The sequence below is a fragment of the Cyclopterus lumpus genome, chromosome 19 (genome assembly GCF_009769545.1).
Source record: "Cyclopterus lumpus isolate fCycLum1 chromosome 19, fCycLum1.pri, whole genome shotgun sequence".
In the NCBI taxonomy this organism is placed as follows: Eukaryota; Metazoa; Chordata; class Actinopteri; order Perciformes; family Cyclopteridae; genus Cyclopterus; species Cyclopterus lumpus.
In genome coordinates, this window is record NC_046984.1 from 4,334,541 (window position 1) to 4,353,183 (window position 18,643).

Below are 18,643 nucleotides of genomic sequence, written 5' to 3' on the forward strand. Positions count from 1 at the left end.
AAAGTGGACAAAAAGGCAAAAGCAAAAAGTCAAAATAAAAAAAGATACCTTCTCAAGCAACAAAAGGTGGCCAAGGCTAAGCTAAAAAAACTGAGGGATTTGATTAGTGACCCAAAACTCTCATTCAACAGCTTGTCAGAGTTGCTGGAGAAATGCTACATGAAATGTGTCCATGATCTTACCACTGGCCATGTCGTCATGCTAAAACATCATCCAAATGACTGGTCAATGGATACAATGCAGATTTACTGAGAGCATGGAATGCAAACATGGACATTCAATTTGTGATCGACGAATACAGCTGCATCATGTACATGATGTCATATGTGTCAAAGCCGGAACATGAAATGAATGAGTTCCTTAACGATATCATTTGTGATGTAAAGAAAACGGATGTGAACCAACGAGATGAAATGAAGCAGATAATGCAGGCATACACCAAACAACGACAGGTCAGCGCTCAAGAGTCTGTAGCGCGAACATGCAGCTTGCCACTCAAAAAGTGTTCACGCAATGTGGTCTTCATACAGACTGAGGAGAATTCAGTGAAGATGAGTCTTCCCATGAGCAGGTTAAAGGAATTGCCACCAGATGCAGAGGACATTTGAAAGTCAGGATTACCAGAAAAATATGCAGAAAGACCTAACACACCTGACTTACAATATTATCTGTTAGGCTGTGTTTGCGTCACAGTACAGGACTCTCTACGGCCAGCAAGTCCAGGGGAAAAATGCCATTCCCCTTTTGAAAAACTGCAGGAAAACCTGCCATTATCAGATTTCCACGCTTCTCGGAACAGAAACAACCAGAAAAGTTTCACAGGCGATTGGTGAAACTGTGATGACCTGAAAACTAAACAACACCCAACCTATGAGCAGTTCTACAAGCATGGTGGTAGCAAGTATGGCGTTGCTGTAAAATTCGTGGATACAGAAGAAATATGAAGGGCATGGCAAAACATTTGACAAAGCACTTGAAAAGATTTGCGAGCAAGGCGTAGAGATTAATGCATGGAACACGTTTGCACCCAAAGTTGAAGTGGATCGTTTGAAGTGTGTTGCCGAGCTAGAGGCAATCAAATAAATCCTAATGATGAGAATGAGAGAGACAACGTACCAAAATACCAAGTCAATCTTCAGAGCGGCGGGGCTGTACCTGCAATAGAGGCACCAAGGTTGAGCCCGGACTTTGTGAGAAAGTTGTACCAAAGCCTCAACGAAACACAGGCACTGCAACTTTCAACATCTCTGGGAAAACTTTGCACTCCATCTTAAACTGCCAAGAAGTCTGAAACCACCATATCAAGGACTTGGAAATGCACTAGATGAAGTAAGAGCAGCACTATCCAATGCGGAAATTCTTATTATCGATGAAATATCAAAGGTTTCCAAACAGTTATTCTCCTATGTCCACTTGAGATTTCAGCAGATCAAAGGTAACAAGACACCTTTTGGAGAGATGCGTGTCCTCGCAGTAGAAGACTTCTACCAACTGCCCCCCCTTGGTAGCCAAACCACTTTGCGTGTACCAAGAGGATGTGCTGGACCTTTGGAAAGACAACTTTCAAATGGTCAACCTGACAGATCATGCGCCAGAGAGATGATCTTACTTTTGCAGAATTCCTGAACAGGATGAGGGTAAAGCTAAGGCTGACGCGCTCAGCGACGATGACAGAGCTTTGATCACTCATGATATCATTGATGTCAAAGACTCGTCACTCAATGTTCTACATATATTTGCTACAAACAAAGAGGTTGACGCCCACAATTCTGCAACTGTAGCTGACCTCCACTCTGACTTTGTTAACATTGATGCAGAAGACTACAAAGAAGACCCCACCACAGGGGAAATTATGCCAATAGGGTGCATCAATGGCACCAACCGAGATGTACCTGATTGTATACAGGCAGCAAAGGAAGTAAGTGTTATGATTCTCAGAAACCTGGATGTGGAGGATGAGGTCGTCAATGGGACATTTGGAACCATTGCCAACTTAGTGACTGACAAGCTAAATGGAAAAACGACAGTGAGGCTGCTTGGTCTTCAATTGGACAATCAAACTTCAGGCCAGAGGTTTCGCAAAAGATCCAAGGGCCCACAGACAACTTGGTTTACATAGAGCAAAATGAAGAAAGCATGAATAAAAAAGGAGTGGATCGAAGGCAGTTCCCAATGAAGTTGGCCTTTGCATGTACAGCTCACAAAGTGCAAGGCATGACAATGGAGTCTGCAGTGGTGTGCTTGAAGTGTGTGTTTGAGCCTGGAATGTCATATGTTGCTCTCAGCAGGACCTCTCTTCAAGGACTGTACATCACAGACTTTGCTGAAAAGAAAATCTATGCTGATCCTCAAATCACAGCTGCACTGCAAACTATGAATAAATCATCTTTCCAAAGTTCACAACCGCTATTGCATTACATGCAATCACCAGATCAAACCACCCAAAGTTTGACAATCATTCACCACAATACACAAGGACTGCTGAGTCACATTGAGGACATGAAGTGTCACCATAAACTCAGACTTGCCGATGTATTATGCTTAACAGAAACCTATTTGTCTGGAGGCTCTGTTGCTCTAACGTTCCAGTTGGAAGGATATAACATGTTTACACGGAGCAGACATGTTTCCTATACAAACTATCCAGAAATGTCAGCGAAAGCTGGGGGTGGAGTTGCAGTGTATTGTAAGAGCTATATTCAAGCAGAGGTTCGGAGGTACATCCATAATATGACTGATCTTGAGTTTGTGGTTGTTGGGGACCCAGTCAGAGCAGTGATCGCAGCAGTGTACGCCCAGGCGAAAAAAAGTATACTTAAATATACTTAAAATGTCAATAGTATATTGCAAATATACTATCAAAGAAGTGTACTTTCTATAAATATATAAAAAGTATACTAATGTCACTCTTTCACCTATTTTAAAAAGTGGAAGTGGAAGTTGGTTTAGTGTTCATCTCTAGAAAACTGTGAAAGTAAGCTGCCGAGAATCAGTTAGTTTTTAATCCCTTTCAACATTGTTTGGAAGTGGAATGACATACATGTTGTCTTTGGACTTAACCAATACACATTTACGTACAAGTGATTGAGGATGCACAGCAAATACATTATTGGTGCAAAACACTTCATTTATAAATGTGGAGGATATATTTAGCTGAACATCTCTACAAAGCTTTCTTCCACTCTTGGCAAGCTCTTTCACTAATACACAAAAAATGTGTTTCGGATGCAACAGATGCCCCATCATCACATGTAAAAGCCATCAGGCTCATAATTTCACAGAATGTTCCATCTATTAACTGTACAATTGAATTATTTCTCTTTTTAAGTGTTGTGTTGTTATACGAATGGTAAACAACATTTGAACAAATGAAACGGTCATAATATAAACCTGAATTAACTGTCACCCCTATGAAATGTTTAATAGCCATCCTCTGCAGCACAGATGTGCTACCTTTTTTCGGGCAGCCAAAACCTTTGACATTATGAACATTTTGAAACTCCGTTGACTTCTTTCTTAAGCCAGAGCTACTTTGGAGTTTTTCAAATAATTTCCTTGTGCTGTCATTTGCATTTGCCATTGTTGTCCCTGCTTTTGTTGAGAGACCTCGCCACCTAAGAAACCTCTTCACTATTTGAGTTGGCACGTGTGTAGTTCCATTGAAAAACGTAAGCAAAGTCCCCTTAAATGATTCAAATCATCAAACAGGAAAGTCTTAAGTCTGTTCTTAAATGAGGTGACTGTGTCTGCCTCCCGGACTGAAAGTGGAAGCTGGTTCCATAAAAGAGGAGCTTGATAACTGAAGGCTCTTGATCCCATCCTACTTTTTAGGACTCTAGGAACCACAAGTAGCCCCGCATTTAGTGAGCGCAGCTCTATAGTGGGGCAATATGGTACTACAAGCTCCTTAAGATATGATGGTGCATCACCAATCAAGGCTTTGTAGGTGAGGAGAAGAAATTTAAATGTGATTCTTGATTTTACAGGGAGCCAGTGCAGAGCAGCTAATACAGGAGTCATGTGATCTCTTTTCTTAGTTTTTGTGAGTACACGAGCTGCAGCATTCTGAATCAACTGGAGGGATTTAAGAGACTTATTAGAGCAGCCTGATAATAAGGAGTTGTAGTAATCTAGTCTGGAAGTAACAAACGCGTGAACCAGCAGCTTTTCTGCATCTTTTTGGGACAAGATGTGCCTGATTTTTGAAATGTTACGTAGATGAAAAAATGCAGTCCTTGAGATTTGCTTAACGTGGGTGTTAAATGACAAGTCCCGGTCAAAGATAACGCCTAGATTCTTTACAGTTTTGTTGGATGTCAGGGCAACGCCATCTAAAGAAACCACATCACCAGATAATTGATATCTGAGGTGTTCAGGGCCGAGTAAAATTACTTCAGTTTTGTCTGAGTTTAACATCAGGAAGTTGCAGGTCATCCATGTCTTTAAGACATTCTTGAATTTTAGCGAACTGGTTGGTCTCCTCTGGTTTGATCGATAGATATAATTGAGTATCATCTGCATAGCAATGAAAGTTTATGGAGTGTTTCCTGATAATGTTGCCCAAAGGAAGCATATATAAGGTAAATCAAAGTGGTCCAAGCACAGAACCTTGTGGAACTCGGTGATTAACGTTGGTGGTCATTGAGGCTTCATCGTTTACAAATACAAATTAAGATCGATCTGATAAATAGGATTTAAACCAACTTAGTGCGGTACCTGAAATGCCAATCGACTGATCCAGTCTCTGTAATAGGATGTCATGATCAATGGTGTCGAACGCAGCACTAAGGTCTAACAAGACCAGTACAGAGATGAGTCCCCTATCTGATGCAATTAGGAGGTCATTTGTAATTTTCACAAGTGCTGTCTGTCTCTGTGTTGTGGTGTTTTCTAAATCCTGACTGAAACTCCTCAAATAAACTATTCTGATGTAGAACGTCGCACAACTGATTTGCGACTACTTCCTCAAGGATCTTAGAGAGAAAGGGAAGGTTAGAGATTGGTCTGTAGTTAGCCAACACCTCTGGATTGAGAGTGGGCTTTTTCAGGAGAGATTTAATTACAGCTACTTTGAAGGAATGTGGTACATGGCCTGTTAGCAAAGACACATTAACAATATCCAACAGAGAGGTGCCAATTAAAGGCAACACGTCTTTAGGCAGCCTCGTTGGGATGGGGTCTAAGAGACGGGTAGACGGTTTAGAAGTAGAAACCGTTGAGGACAATTGGTCTAGGTTAATGGAAGAAAAGCTATCCAAATATACACCAGGGCATACAGCCGTTTCCAAGGCAACGCCACTTGATGACAGATCGGCCAAACGCGTCTGTGCGTTGACTTTACATGGGATCCAGACGCGCAAAAGATTCACAACGCGTTTGGTGTGATTGCCCCTTCACGGCTACCGTAGAGTCAGGAGCGTCGCGGAGTAATACATACTGTGCTTCGCCATAATATTACAGTGTGTGTGTATAAGGACCCCAAAATGGCACCTGTCAAGAGACACGCTTACGACGCGGACTTCAAACTCAAGGCTATTAGTCACGCAGTAGAACATGGGAATAGAGCAGCTGCGAGGGAATTCAACATTAATGAATCAATGGTACGGAAGTGGAGGAAGCAAGAAGATGACCTGCGCCAAGTAAAGAAGACCACACAGAGTTACGCTAACGTTTGAGTTAGCGGTATCAGACTGTGTAAAAATGTTTTTACGTGTTACAACTGAACAATGTTGGGAGTTATTGTGAATACGCTCATTAACGTTTGAACAATTGTGCTAAAATGATTGTTCATAAATGACGTGGATAAGTGTTTAGAAGACTACGGTGTTGAATATGGTGTTCTTACATTATTTATTTTGTTCCTTATTGTGCAAGTTAATATATAATAGTATAAGGATATAACTGAGGACTGCATTTTCTACAGTAACATGTCAGGTGCCAAGTATCACGATTTCATTGATTCCCACAGCCACCTGGACATGCTCTTTGGCAAACTGGGATTTAGTGGGAGCTTTAGAAGCTTTCGCAGACACTTTTGCAGGAGCTTTCCTCCGGAATTTAGCTGCATTGCCGCACTTCTTCACTTCACCACCCCCCCCCACCCATCATGTGGGTGATCACTAGATATATAAATATGTATGTATATATACACCTCTCGGTAGTAGCCACAACCATCTAAATTTCTTGCGAAATTTTCTAGTTACCATTCAGATGCAATCTGCAGTCACCAGACTTCAGACCAGCTGTCCATGTAGCAGCAGATACAGCAGAGGCCTTGAGGACAGGGGAACCCTTGTCCAGTCAGCCAGAAAGTGAGGCTCCCAGTAGGTCGTCAACCAGTGAGTTTAGTAACATAGAGAGTCTGTGAACGTGATCTGCACATGGCAGAAAATGCAATTTGTGCGATTTCCTGATCTAGAGTGCTAGAGGTCTTGATGAGGCCCCTGACTGCTGAAGACATTGTGGCTCTGTTTAAACCATGCATGCCCCCCCCCCCCCCCCCCCCCACCCACCCACCCCAGTTGGCATGCAACCAGAGGTCAGTCAAAATCAGCATGATAGGTTTTTGGAACATGGAAAAAACACCACTCCATTCCTGCTTCATCACATGTGCTTAGATGTCATCAGTACTTAAAAATCTCCTCTTGTGAACATTACACTCTTCATGGACATTTGCCGAAGGTATTTTATGGAGCTCACACACCTGCTACTTTTGAAAAATAAATGAAGCATGACTGCATGTGGTCTTTAAATGTATCAATATGAAGCATAGTGCTTTGCATGCTAGTACCGGACACCAACCATAGGGAATGCATCCTGCAGCTGTTGCACCCCATTGTGCCATCTATTAACATTTTGTTGTTGTATTTACACCATATGTATCCCAGCTGCTCCATCATTATCATTGTTTTTAGTACCTGACATGCAGATCCAGCTGCCTCAGGACTGCATCACCTATGCTCTCTTGAGCCTCCAGGCCTTAACTGGGCTGCACCACCATCACCACAGCAAGGACCTCCAGCATGTCATCGAGTTCTCCGGACCAGCTGTTTTCCTTTATTCCCATCTAAAAGTGATTAAGAGTGATGTTGTAGGAGTGCAGGAATGAACGCAGCAGACAAGCTGCACACCTCTGTGGCCGTTTATTCCTCTCTCACAAACAAATCACCCGTGACACTGACATCTCGTCACCTTTAACGCCGTCTCATTGCCCTGGTTACGATACCGGCTCCTAAAGGGACCCTGTCACTTATATCGTAAGCCACCCCACTAGTCCTGTGAATTATGTGCTCCAAGCAGAGTCCCCTACAATGTGATGCAAAACTTGAGAGGGTGTCACGTTTTTGGAATATCGTACAATATTGATAGATTTTGTTGTGAGCCCACAAATAAGATAAGTTCAGATTTACAAAAGCAAAAAACATTATTTTGTCATTGTAAATGAGAATTGGTTCTCAATTGATTTTTACCTGGTTAAATTAAAAGGTAAAAAAAACACTTCAAATGTATTCTAAAAAGTCTACGAAACAACATTGGAGTCTGGAATTTAACCTCTAACTGGATCATCCTTTATGAAAAGGAGACAATGCTGTCCCACAATTCCTTGCAGCAGCACTATTTAAAGCGACACAGCATACCCACGTCTAACATCTGCCGCTGCATAACTACATGGCCTTGTGTAAGTACAGTCGGATTCTCCAAGCATCCTGTTTTTTGTTTCCTAAGATCTTATGAAATCTTCTTTTTTACAATTCTTACCGTGACCTCATATTTTCCATTGTGGTTAAGGAAAAGTGGTTCGAAAAACACAGGATATATACTTTATTTTGACTATTAGATTGCAGCTTAAGAGGCAAGTGCATACATTTTGGCTATCTATGTGGCTTTTAGGAATCCAACTGACCATCAGACCACCACTCCAGACTAAAAGATATAAGCTACTTATCAGATGGATTTGGTACAGATATTCAGAGGAAAACTCCACATGGCTTTCTCAATTCTCTGACTTTTCCTCTCAGCCACCAGCAGGTTGATGGTCTGTTTTTTTGAGTTTGGTGATACCCTGAATCCTCATCTAGTGCCACCAGCGGATCAAACTGTTCTATGAAATATGTCTATATCTTTTAAATGGGTTGGCAAGGCAGCCTATGCAAACATTCATGGTTCCCAGATTATCGATGTTAATGTTTGTTTTTTTTCTTTTGGATCCCTTGACTTTTCCTCTCACAGCTTCATAAAGTTGACATTTGCAGTATCAGATCAAATGTCTTGACAAATATTGCTATGACATTTGGGAAATACATTTATGTTCCCCACAAAATGAATAACCAAAATAGCTGCAAAGCTAATGAGATTTCCATCTAACTGTACGCTTTTACTTTGTGCTAAGTGTTGGCAAATACTAGTGCTAAACCCTAACCTTAGATGGCCATCATGGTAAACATTACCTGCTTCAGCATCTTGATATTGTTATTACGAGCACGTTAGCATGCTAATTGTAGCATCCAGCTCAAAGTCACGATAGTTTGGCTAGTTCAGCTGCATCAATTTTGACTTGAAAGAATCTCTTTACTCTTTCTTATTGTGCTATTGTCCAACCCAAAGAGACATTGACAACACCAGGGACTGGAACAAAGGCCAGCACATGTGGAGAAATGGATCACCACTGCCAACGCCTCTAAGATAATCTCAATTTTGTAAATGTATTCTCAAGAAGCATTGTTGGACTCAGCAGTGAAATTAGATTTTTTTGATTGAGCACACTGTCATCTGAAAAGGTGGAACATTGACAGTATCAAGACCGGAATGAAAGCATGAAGACAATTCATTGTGGTTTTATTTTTGCACATATGATGGATGGTTTGGTATCGGGTTATATCAAGACATCCTGTTGCACACCACAAGTTTGAATGTTATTTGTTGACTATGAGTCCTGTTCTCCTGTGATATTAATTACTTTGCTAAATTCTCTTGTCATTAGATCATAAGAACAACGATGGTTGGTCTTCTGATCTGAAAGAGTCAGTGTGGGACCATGTAGCTTGGGTTTCGTTAGGCTCGTCTGTTTTGTTCGGGATTTCCAGGTTGTCGGGTCACAAAGTATTTTAGGTTTTTTATCCTTTCCTGTGTAATCTTCCTGAAAATTCAACTTATTTGACTTCACTTTCCAAGAAGTCAGCAGGCTCATTCTCTCGGTCCGATTGGATTCCCAGTAAGAAAGGGCTGGCGTCACATCAAGGGGCTACTTTTCCTGTGTTGTTTTGCCCTAAATATGAAATAAAAATATTATTGAGTGTTGTTATTCGGGCTTATGACCCTAATGATCATTTTTCCAGTGCTTCACCATAAGGCCCGTGGCTTGCAGCCTCGTCTCTTGACAGGAAAGTCTGGTCTGTTGGAGCTGAGAGGGATACACATGTCAAGAGTACACAGGTCTAGTGTTATTGAGATAAGTGTATCAGGCAGTGACTCATGGTGTGGCAGACCATTTTGAATTTCATTGAATATTTGTAAGCACACTCATTTTGTATGTTTCTTTTCAAATGGTCCAGACAAGAAGGGTGTTTCTCTTGGCTTTAGCCGAAATGCAGCTGAGGTGTTTGGAGACCAAGCAAAGTACTGGATGATTCCTGTTTTCTCAAGGTGAGTATATTTTTAACTGATATACCTGCAGCTTTCAACTCTGACAGACTCCATCTCACAGAAGAAGTGTTTTTCATATCCTGATAACAGACGTATGTGGTTGTTGGGGGGGGTCAAAGTTCTCCCTTTATGGAAATGTGAGAGGAGGAAGTGGAGTGAAACGGGTGGCGGCTGTGGTGTGAGGAAGCGGAGCGGATGGACAGTAGCGCCGTCAAACGTTGGAGCGACAGAGCAGTGAAGCGGGGGAAAAGGAGATCTGACTTTTCCAATAATCAAGCTTTTTGAAGCAACTCTCAAAATGTATTCTGGTCTGGTGGACTCCAGCTGGCTAACAGAGAGAAACTACAATACGCCCCTCCTCCTCTTGAAGACTGTGATGCTGCCGATAGATGGACATGTTTTCCAATCCCAGGAAACCATATTATAGACAGTGTTAAAGTTCAAATGAATCTCGAGCTGCCTGGTGCTTGGAGGAAGAAGTCCCGGAGCCAGAGATATATAATCAAAAGTATTTAATCATAACGGAGGATCATCAGCACATACCCATACATCGGTCCTTCTGGATGCGCTCACGTGATTCCATTCACACAGTCCATTGCGGTTTCGAGCAGCCAACGCGCAACCGCATAAGAGGACAAATCTGCATCTCACAAAGCATCTTGACATTGTTTGATCCGCAGTCCATTCGTTGAGCTAAGCTCCCATTGGTTAGTGGAGGTATTCATGCAAATACCTTTCAGTGACACAACATGCTATACGCTAACCGGCTAAAAAGAGGCGAGACTTCGCGTAGAGATCACCAGCTGCTTCACACTTGCGGTTTTCGGAACTCTTCAAAATAAAAAGCTTCTTCTGCCTGGAAACGGCTGTTTTTACGATCTCTCAAGAGAAACCTACTACGTCCCAGAACCAATACATTTCATTCATACCTGAGTCATCCTATTATTAGGATAACCACAACACATCTTACAATCAGCATTACAGTTACAATAATACAGTAATCATACTTTCTCCTATGCTTTTCTAATACACATTCTTCATAATATCCCTTATTAATTATCATATCTTTCTTTATGTATTAATTTAAAACATAGACTCTCTTATTTACATATGCAAGTATACATACAATCCACTACAACTCTACAACCGGCACCAGTGTTACAGTTGCTATAGAAGCTTACTTTGCTGCTTCACCAAGAGGGTACCGGGGTTGAAGAGGATCCAGCGTCAGGGATCAGCACGCTGCAGGCAAGACTGCCATGTAGATGTTGAAATGTGCCTCTTTGTTTGCAAATTCAAAAACTTTCATGCACTCAAATGTTTGTCTGTGCGGGTTTCTGACAGACTTCACATTATTAAAGTGCCTGAAATGGATTTGAGGCATGAGTCTGCGGATGATTTCAATCTTCTATTCGTGTGACTTCATGGATTCTTTTTTATTTACTTGTTTGTTGTTGACAGTATGATCTAAGCTTAGAAAAGTCACTATGCACCGGAATTTGGTGGAAAACCTGTTTTTTCACTGGATTTAATTCTAATAAAGAGTCCAGAGATGGAAACCGGCATCATTTTGAAAGCTACAATGTCTATGTTCTCCAGATATATTGAAAGACATGCTTAAACATATTTCCTACCAATAAACTGACTTTGTACTAAGGCGAGGATCTCAAGAAACACAGGAAAAAAACAGTTGTGTAACTTGTAAGCACAGCTCCAGAGAGGTCATAATAAATATGCAATGCACAGCAGCAACTTATATTAAAACATTTTGGGTTAGTTTTTTTTCTCTTTTGTCCTGGATGTTGAGGCGTTTATAAAAACTCCCATGCACCAATACCTCATATGCCTCACGAGAACCTGAGAAGGCCTCTGCGATCTGACCAACCGCAGACATCATTACACCTACACCACAATGGCGGTTCATTTAGGGGTATCGCTTACATTACACTTCATGGTGTACGCACACGTACGCTACACCAGCACTACACCTGACATAACAAAATTAACTTAGTCGTGTGCAGAAGCAATTGTGGTGTTGACTGGAGCTACAATGGTCAGTTGTTTTACATGCTGCCCCAAATAAGAAAAGGAAAAAAAAGTAATTACGTGGAAACGGTCAAGGGCATCAATGATCCTCCCTCTGACTTTTGTCTCGTTCTGTTTCCTCCTTTTTCTGTTTGCCATAAAAATGTGTGGTATTATAATATATTGTTTAATTTAAAACCCTCATAGGTGCTGTATCCGCAGTACGAATAGAGATGTTCCCATCAGTAACAGATTTACAAGAACTGAAAGCTTTCTAATACAAAGGATATTTTACATGTTTGATTTACTTTGTCCATTCTGTATATGCCTGAAAAGAATACTTTACGTTCAATAATCACCACTTGTAAATCAACTTCTCACCAAGTGATGGAGAAAGATCTGGATGAATTGAAGTAATTGGGGGCTGCATTTAACATCAGCAAAACGACACAGAAACATCTCACTTTTTGTATTTTTTGTTCACCGTGGAGGCAAAAAAAAGTAAACGTTTTCCTTAACAACAAAAGCTAAGAATACAAGGCAGATAATTCATGCACAGAAGTCATTGTGTGCATGATATTTTCCTTGAAATGGCAATTGCAAACTTGCATGCTTCATCGTAAATTAATAGAAAACAAATCCTCACGTCATAGTCTCCAAGTCTGGTTTTCCCTGCTGGAAACTCATTTGCACAAATGCACTCATTTTATTATAAATCTTTGTGCCACCGCATTTTAGTCATCGCTGTCTGGCTGAACCATAATCATTTCCCCCAGCAGACATCTGTGCTTTATCTGCAACACCCAAGGTAATCCCCCATTAAACACAAACATTTACGTACGGCCACTGTCTGGTTTCCGTTGATTTCTTGAAACTGTTTTTTGGTGAGTGTGTTCCATCAGAGAGCGAGCGTGGCTTTTGGTATTCAGTGACGCTGCTCGCCTGTGACCGGCCGTGGTCGGTGTGCTGGAACAAGCCTTCCTTAGCCTTGCTCGATCACCACAAAACACTGGAATGAGGTGTGGGAGCATATCATAGCCATTGTGCTTCATGGACTCGAAAGGCTCCGCGAGTGGATGTCGGCACTAACCCACTCGCCGAATACTTTCATCATCAGTGCCGCACTCAGTGTGTTCATCTGAGTGAAAACAAAAGGAAATGGGTTTGAAGTTCAAAGCAGAAAGACGTCACAAATTAAACAGTCCCTCTTTGAAAGGAGCTCTAGCCGCGGTAAAAAAGGGGAAAAGCTTGCAGGGACTCGTGGACCCTCTGAAGCGCCAGCGGAGTCAGCTCAGCTCACTCGCCATTGGTGCACTCTTCTAGAATTCGAACAGTCTCCTACTCGCTCCCTTGTGGTCGATGCCTTTTCCCACTTCTCTCCTGAAGAGATGCACCCGGGGCCCTCGACAAGTCTTCACGTTCTCTCTGCAGCGTTACAGTCTGGATGGATTTCCTGTCAAACATCCAATCAGTCCGTGGGGTCCAGGAAGCCGTGGTGAAGAGACACTACAGCTCGGGTGGTGCAGCGAGAGCTTCTCGATGCACATTTGAGTACTGATGAACAGGGAAAGGGAGGGCTAGTAAATGCTTATTTTTGTGTAGGTCTTCAACATTTAAACAAACGAAGTTTCAGATTCCTTCATTGAATGTGGTGACAGCCACACTTCCAGCTTGTGTTGTCTTGGAGACAACTTGAACAACTTGGTTTGCAAATGAACCGAAAGGGAGAACTTTGACACCCCCCCGCCCATGAACCGTCAGATCGTAGACAGGATTCATCACTGTCAATCAGACTGGAGAAATCGCGTTAATTACCTTTTGAAAAACGTCTTTAATGGTCATAAAAGAATATTTTAAACATTCATTTTGAGACCCTCGACTGAACGATTGCTATTAATTGCTTTTTGTAGCAATCACCCATCATAAATTGCTCTGACTGACCTTCATAAAAACTGTGGGCAGCCCTATCCACATGATGAGTCATTCATATTTCATATCAGGGAAAGCAAATCATCATTATCATAACTTTATTTATGTATTCATTTAAAAACATAACCTCTTATTTACATGTGCAAGAGTATATAAAATCCACTACAACGCAACACTGGCCACACATTTCTAGTTTATGTATCCTAACAAGGCACAATGTTACTAGCTGGAGGCAATAATGGTTTCCATGGTTTTTCCTTGCTTACCGAAGACATTGCAACCAAAGGTCATCATTAGATAGACAAGGTATTAACATGATGACCTCCTGCTGAACACATTGGAGACTTTTATAAATCAATGAGCTCTTAAATCTTATTTGGGTTAACATTCTTTAACCCTCTGGGGCCATTTTCTTCATTTTAGACAATTTCTTAAATTCACCTTGTAAAGCCACTTTCATATGACATTTACCCATGTGTGACACTCTGCTAGTTCTGTGTTTGTCTCCCCAGTCTGTTGATTGCTCATTGCCTTCACCTGCCCTCAAGCCACTCATCCCCTTCAACTGTGGTTTTCCCCCTTATATATACTCCCATTCTTTGCCTGGTCCCCTGCCAGATTGTTGTTGTTTAGTCCTGTCCTTAGTTACTGTAGAGTCCCTGTGTAAATCCTGTGTCACTTTGCCTTCCAGCCTGAGTTCCTCGTGTGGTTTTATTTCTCAAGAGTTCTTTTTGTTTCACCTTTACCTGGACTCCTGCCCGTTTCCTCTGCGCCTGAGCTTTTGCCCCACCACACCCCGTGACGATGTGTTTTACATAAAAAATTGCAGAACAATCTCAGCTCTCTATATAACGAGGCACAATTGTAAAGAGATAATATGGCCCCAAAGCTGAAAATTCATATCTCCTGTGAAAAGTTTTTGAGTAATGTGGTCACACCATTCACCAAAATGATAAAAATGGGGGTGAGAAATGACTTCATACTGCAGATAAAGCTTTATTGGGTGTGTGCAAATGAAAAATGACCATAACAAAAATACGTACATAATATACAAATAAGACTATTTACAATATGGCTTCACTATGACGTCATACCACGTCATGCATTGAAACAGTTTCTGTCTGGCTGCAGGCAGAGGGAAACGTCACACTCCCTACACTTCCATGGTGTGACATTTTGCTAGCCGGGCTGGAGGGGCTGGCGGTGGTGAATTCTTTCTGTAAAATAAATGAAGATCCTAAGTTACGATTGAGCAGCAGCGTGCACGGTGCTCTCTGTAAAATACATTACTAGTCAGTACTAAGGTCACTGAAAGAAAGATGACGGTGGTCCTAACGATTGAGCAGCAGCGTGCACGGCGGTGCTCTCTCTGAACATTACTAGTCAGCCGTGTGCTGTCAGGACATGTAACGGACACCGTAACCGTGAGCTACATGTGCTCACTCTGCCAGCGTAAACATGTTAGTGCAAAACAAAGTTTAGTAAATACACTTACCCATCTTCAAATGGATCTCTTCTGGCTACATATTCCTCCTGGTCGCAGGAGTAGAAGCCTTCAGGCTCTGAAGCTCCGCCATCCTCCTCGTCGCTGCTCTCCAAAATCACTGCAACTGCTTCCTTTGTTGTGAACTCCGTCCTTTCCATGTTCTCTAGCTTGTCTCTGACTTAAAGTATGCTTATTAACTTATAAACTTTTGTGATTTATTGAGCGTTCATTGGTTGTTTTATTCACCAAATGTCGACAGACATGAATTGACAAATCCCGGCAAAGCATTTCGTGTGACGAGTACTTTTGGCACTGCGTCACCCGACACATCCATGCCCCTATCTCTCTGTGTGAATCGCGTACAAGCTCACGGGAGGAAGGAAACTGAAGTGGAAACCCTACTGATTACTGATTTAAACGTATTTCTGTCCTGTATTATCGCAGAGAAATTTATATTTTTAAAACTTAAACATTGTCAAACACACCGGTGCGTCTCAAGACCCAGAAGGGTTAAACATCAGTAATATTTGACAAAATAAACTCTTTAAAACGTGCTTTGTTTTCATTGAGCACGTTTTTAATAACTACTATATAAAAAGAAACCTTTTCAGTCTTCACTCATCCTCAAACATGAACACTGTCCGACACATTTCAACCAACATGTTCTGGGCAAAAGATCATTAACAAGACAACCTCAAAGAAAACATTAACATTTGTCTATTGACTCATTTTAACCAACATATTCTGGGCAAAAGACAGAACTTTAACAGGATATCCTCAAAGAAAACATGAACATTTGTCTGTAGATGCATTTTTCATTGTACTTTTTTAATGTAGTACTTTACTGCTTTCCAGTTTCTTAACTTGAGTTTGAAGCTCTGCTGTAATGCAGCGCTGACAATCCATTTACCCAGGAACTTTGTTCATCACAATCTTAAATATTTTTCTATGGCTGCACATTCCTCTGGTGTCCAGCTTCTTTTTATCTAGTAGGCATAAAAAGAACAGGCTATAGGTTTAAGAATAGTAAATCTTGATTGGAGCTGAAACACTATTGTATCAATCACAAAGGTTATCCATTGCATTACTGACTTAATTCAGAGAACATAAGACTCCCAGTCACCGAGAAATATAAATAGTATTATTCTCCACAACAGTTATTTGTTAAAAAAAATAAATAGTAATTGGGTCCTTGGAGCACCTTAATACATTCATAAAGCCATAACGTTGTCTCCCTGCTACCTTAGAGCTTTCATTTAAGAGTTTAAAGGGAAACTAATGATTTCAATGATGCAGAGCACTTCCATCGGTCACCTGCTCAGCACACGCAGGCAAAGTCGACGGACTTCTGTTGGGTGACTGCAGGTAAAAGTTTGAGCTTAGCCTGTGTTAAGGTCAATTAATCAACTAATCGGTGGAATTAAAGATCCATTAAATCGACAGAATATTAGTCATTAGTGGCAGCCCCATTATGCCTTGTACCACTTTTACACACAAACCACCGGTATGATGTTATGAAACCTAGGGGCAATCCTTGTCTGAAATAAAGCATTAAGTTGTATTCCCGTAGAAGCCCTGAAACGTGTAGTGACCAGTTTATGTAGGTCTTTTATAATCGGCACCTCTTTTTTTTGGGGCAGATGCTTTGGCGGAACATTCTTGCAGCGATGTCACACTGCCCTCATCATCCGATCCTAGTGATTCTAGCACAGTGGCATCTGGGTACAGAAAATAGTTTACACAAATATTCAAGAGAAATATTGACTTAAAATCTGAGGTAGCTTGCAGAAAAGCTGACTGGATTTGCATTTTTATCACGAGTAATGTTTTTTGTCATTGTGATAAAGACGCTAGTTTTTATCAAATTATATTGGCTTGGTCAATAACAACAAAATAAATCAATTCACTGTTAGATGTGAAAATATACAATGGGGCGTGATTTAGCAAAAGGCGAATAAAGTACCTATATTCTTGAGTGATTTTCATGGCTGAAATACATGGGGCACGGATGAGAGGCGTCATGTAAGATCATGGATACACTGATTTATTTACTTTAATAAACTAAACACCCATAGTGTTGCTCTGCTGGGTCTCATTGCCTCTGGAGTTATTCATGTTTTTATCTTTTTTTAAAAATAGATCGTACTTGGTTTACCTGTTGCAGTAAAGCGTTTCCACATAAATCTAAAAATAAAGATGACCAGTGTGACTAACGTTGCGAGTATAGTAACTTCAGTGGATTATATATATCATCAAATGTGAATTTCATCCAGACTTTTCCCTTTGTATTCTCCTAGCCGTCCCAATGCCAGAAGAACTTTGCTTATTTTGGCTAGCTGTAGGGTGCCCTCTGGAAGGCGATAGTGCTTTCTGTGGACATTAATGTTATGCCCAAGGAAATCTGCCAGCTGGTCAAGTTCTGTAGTCTTAAGATTCAGAACGGTCGAGAGGGGAGCAATGTGTTTCCCGAGTTTGGTTGAGGTTAGCGCTTTGGGATCACATTCATGCACAAACTGCCTGATGCAGTCAGAACCCCTAATGTAATGGACAGAATGTGGCATGGCAAACAAGAATCCATTTTCTTTCAGCACCCCACATTCTTCTCGAACAAAAATATCCAGCGATTCCCTCTGAGTGGGGTGAGGAGAACAGGAACTTTCTTTCCTACGATGTTATGCGGACAAAATATCTGCAAAGCTTCTGCTCCAGTGGTGTAAGGGCCAAGTTCACATCTGTATGCACTTCTGACGTGTCTCTTAATTGGTATGAAGACAAGGGCATTCTTTCTCTCAGACGGTTGAACAGAATAACTTGCGCCAGGGTAACTTTAGCAAGGTCTTTCCATTGTGAGGTGGAAACCTTCTGTCATGGCATCCACATGTTGCTGCTGTTTCTCAGACAAATGAGAATGAAGATGTTGGGACATCCTCCGTGACTGGTAGAAGAAGTTCAGGAGAATTCCACTTGGCTTGGTCAATTTGAGTAAGCGCTTGGCTTGCTATATCAAATTTCCCACTTTCTTGATATAGCTGTGCAAATTCATCTTCAACCGGTCTTAAATCAATCGGTCTTAAGTAACATGGCTAAAGAATGCAAGCTGTGTCCAACTTTGCGAGCGAGAGATGGACGTTGATATTTGCCAGTTTCATCACTGAATCCGGCTAAACATCTTGCAGCAGTGACAACATGACTGTACTTGTCTGGTTTTATGAGATCTTTGATTGTCTTCACAGGTGTAACTTCTTTAGCAGTCATAAATCTACCAAGCTCTCTCAGCTTCTGTCAGATGTATTGGTGTTGGCTGATTACCTTCTCATTATTCTTAAAAAGTCTGTATCCATAATCAAGAATGCGGCAGTCTTGCTTCACAGCAAGTGCAATTGAATCCTGATTCATATCGTTTGAAAACTTCCAGTATGCATCGCAAAATCCAATTGGAACAGGTTCAGCAAAAGCACACAATGCTTGGACTAGATTTCTCACCCTGAGGCTTGAATTTGCAGACCTGAAAATGTCGCCACATCACTCTTCTTGTAAACAACTCATAGCAGTACAAACAAT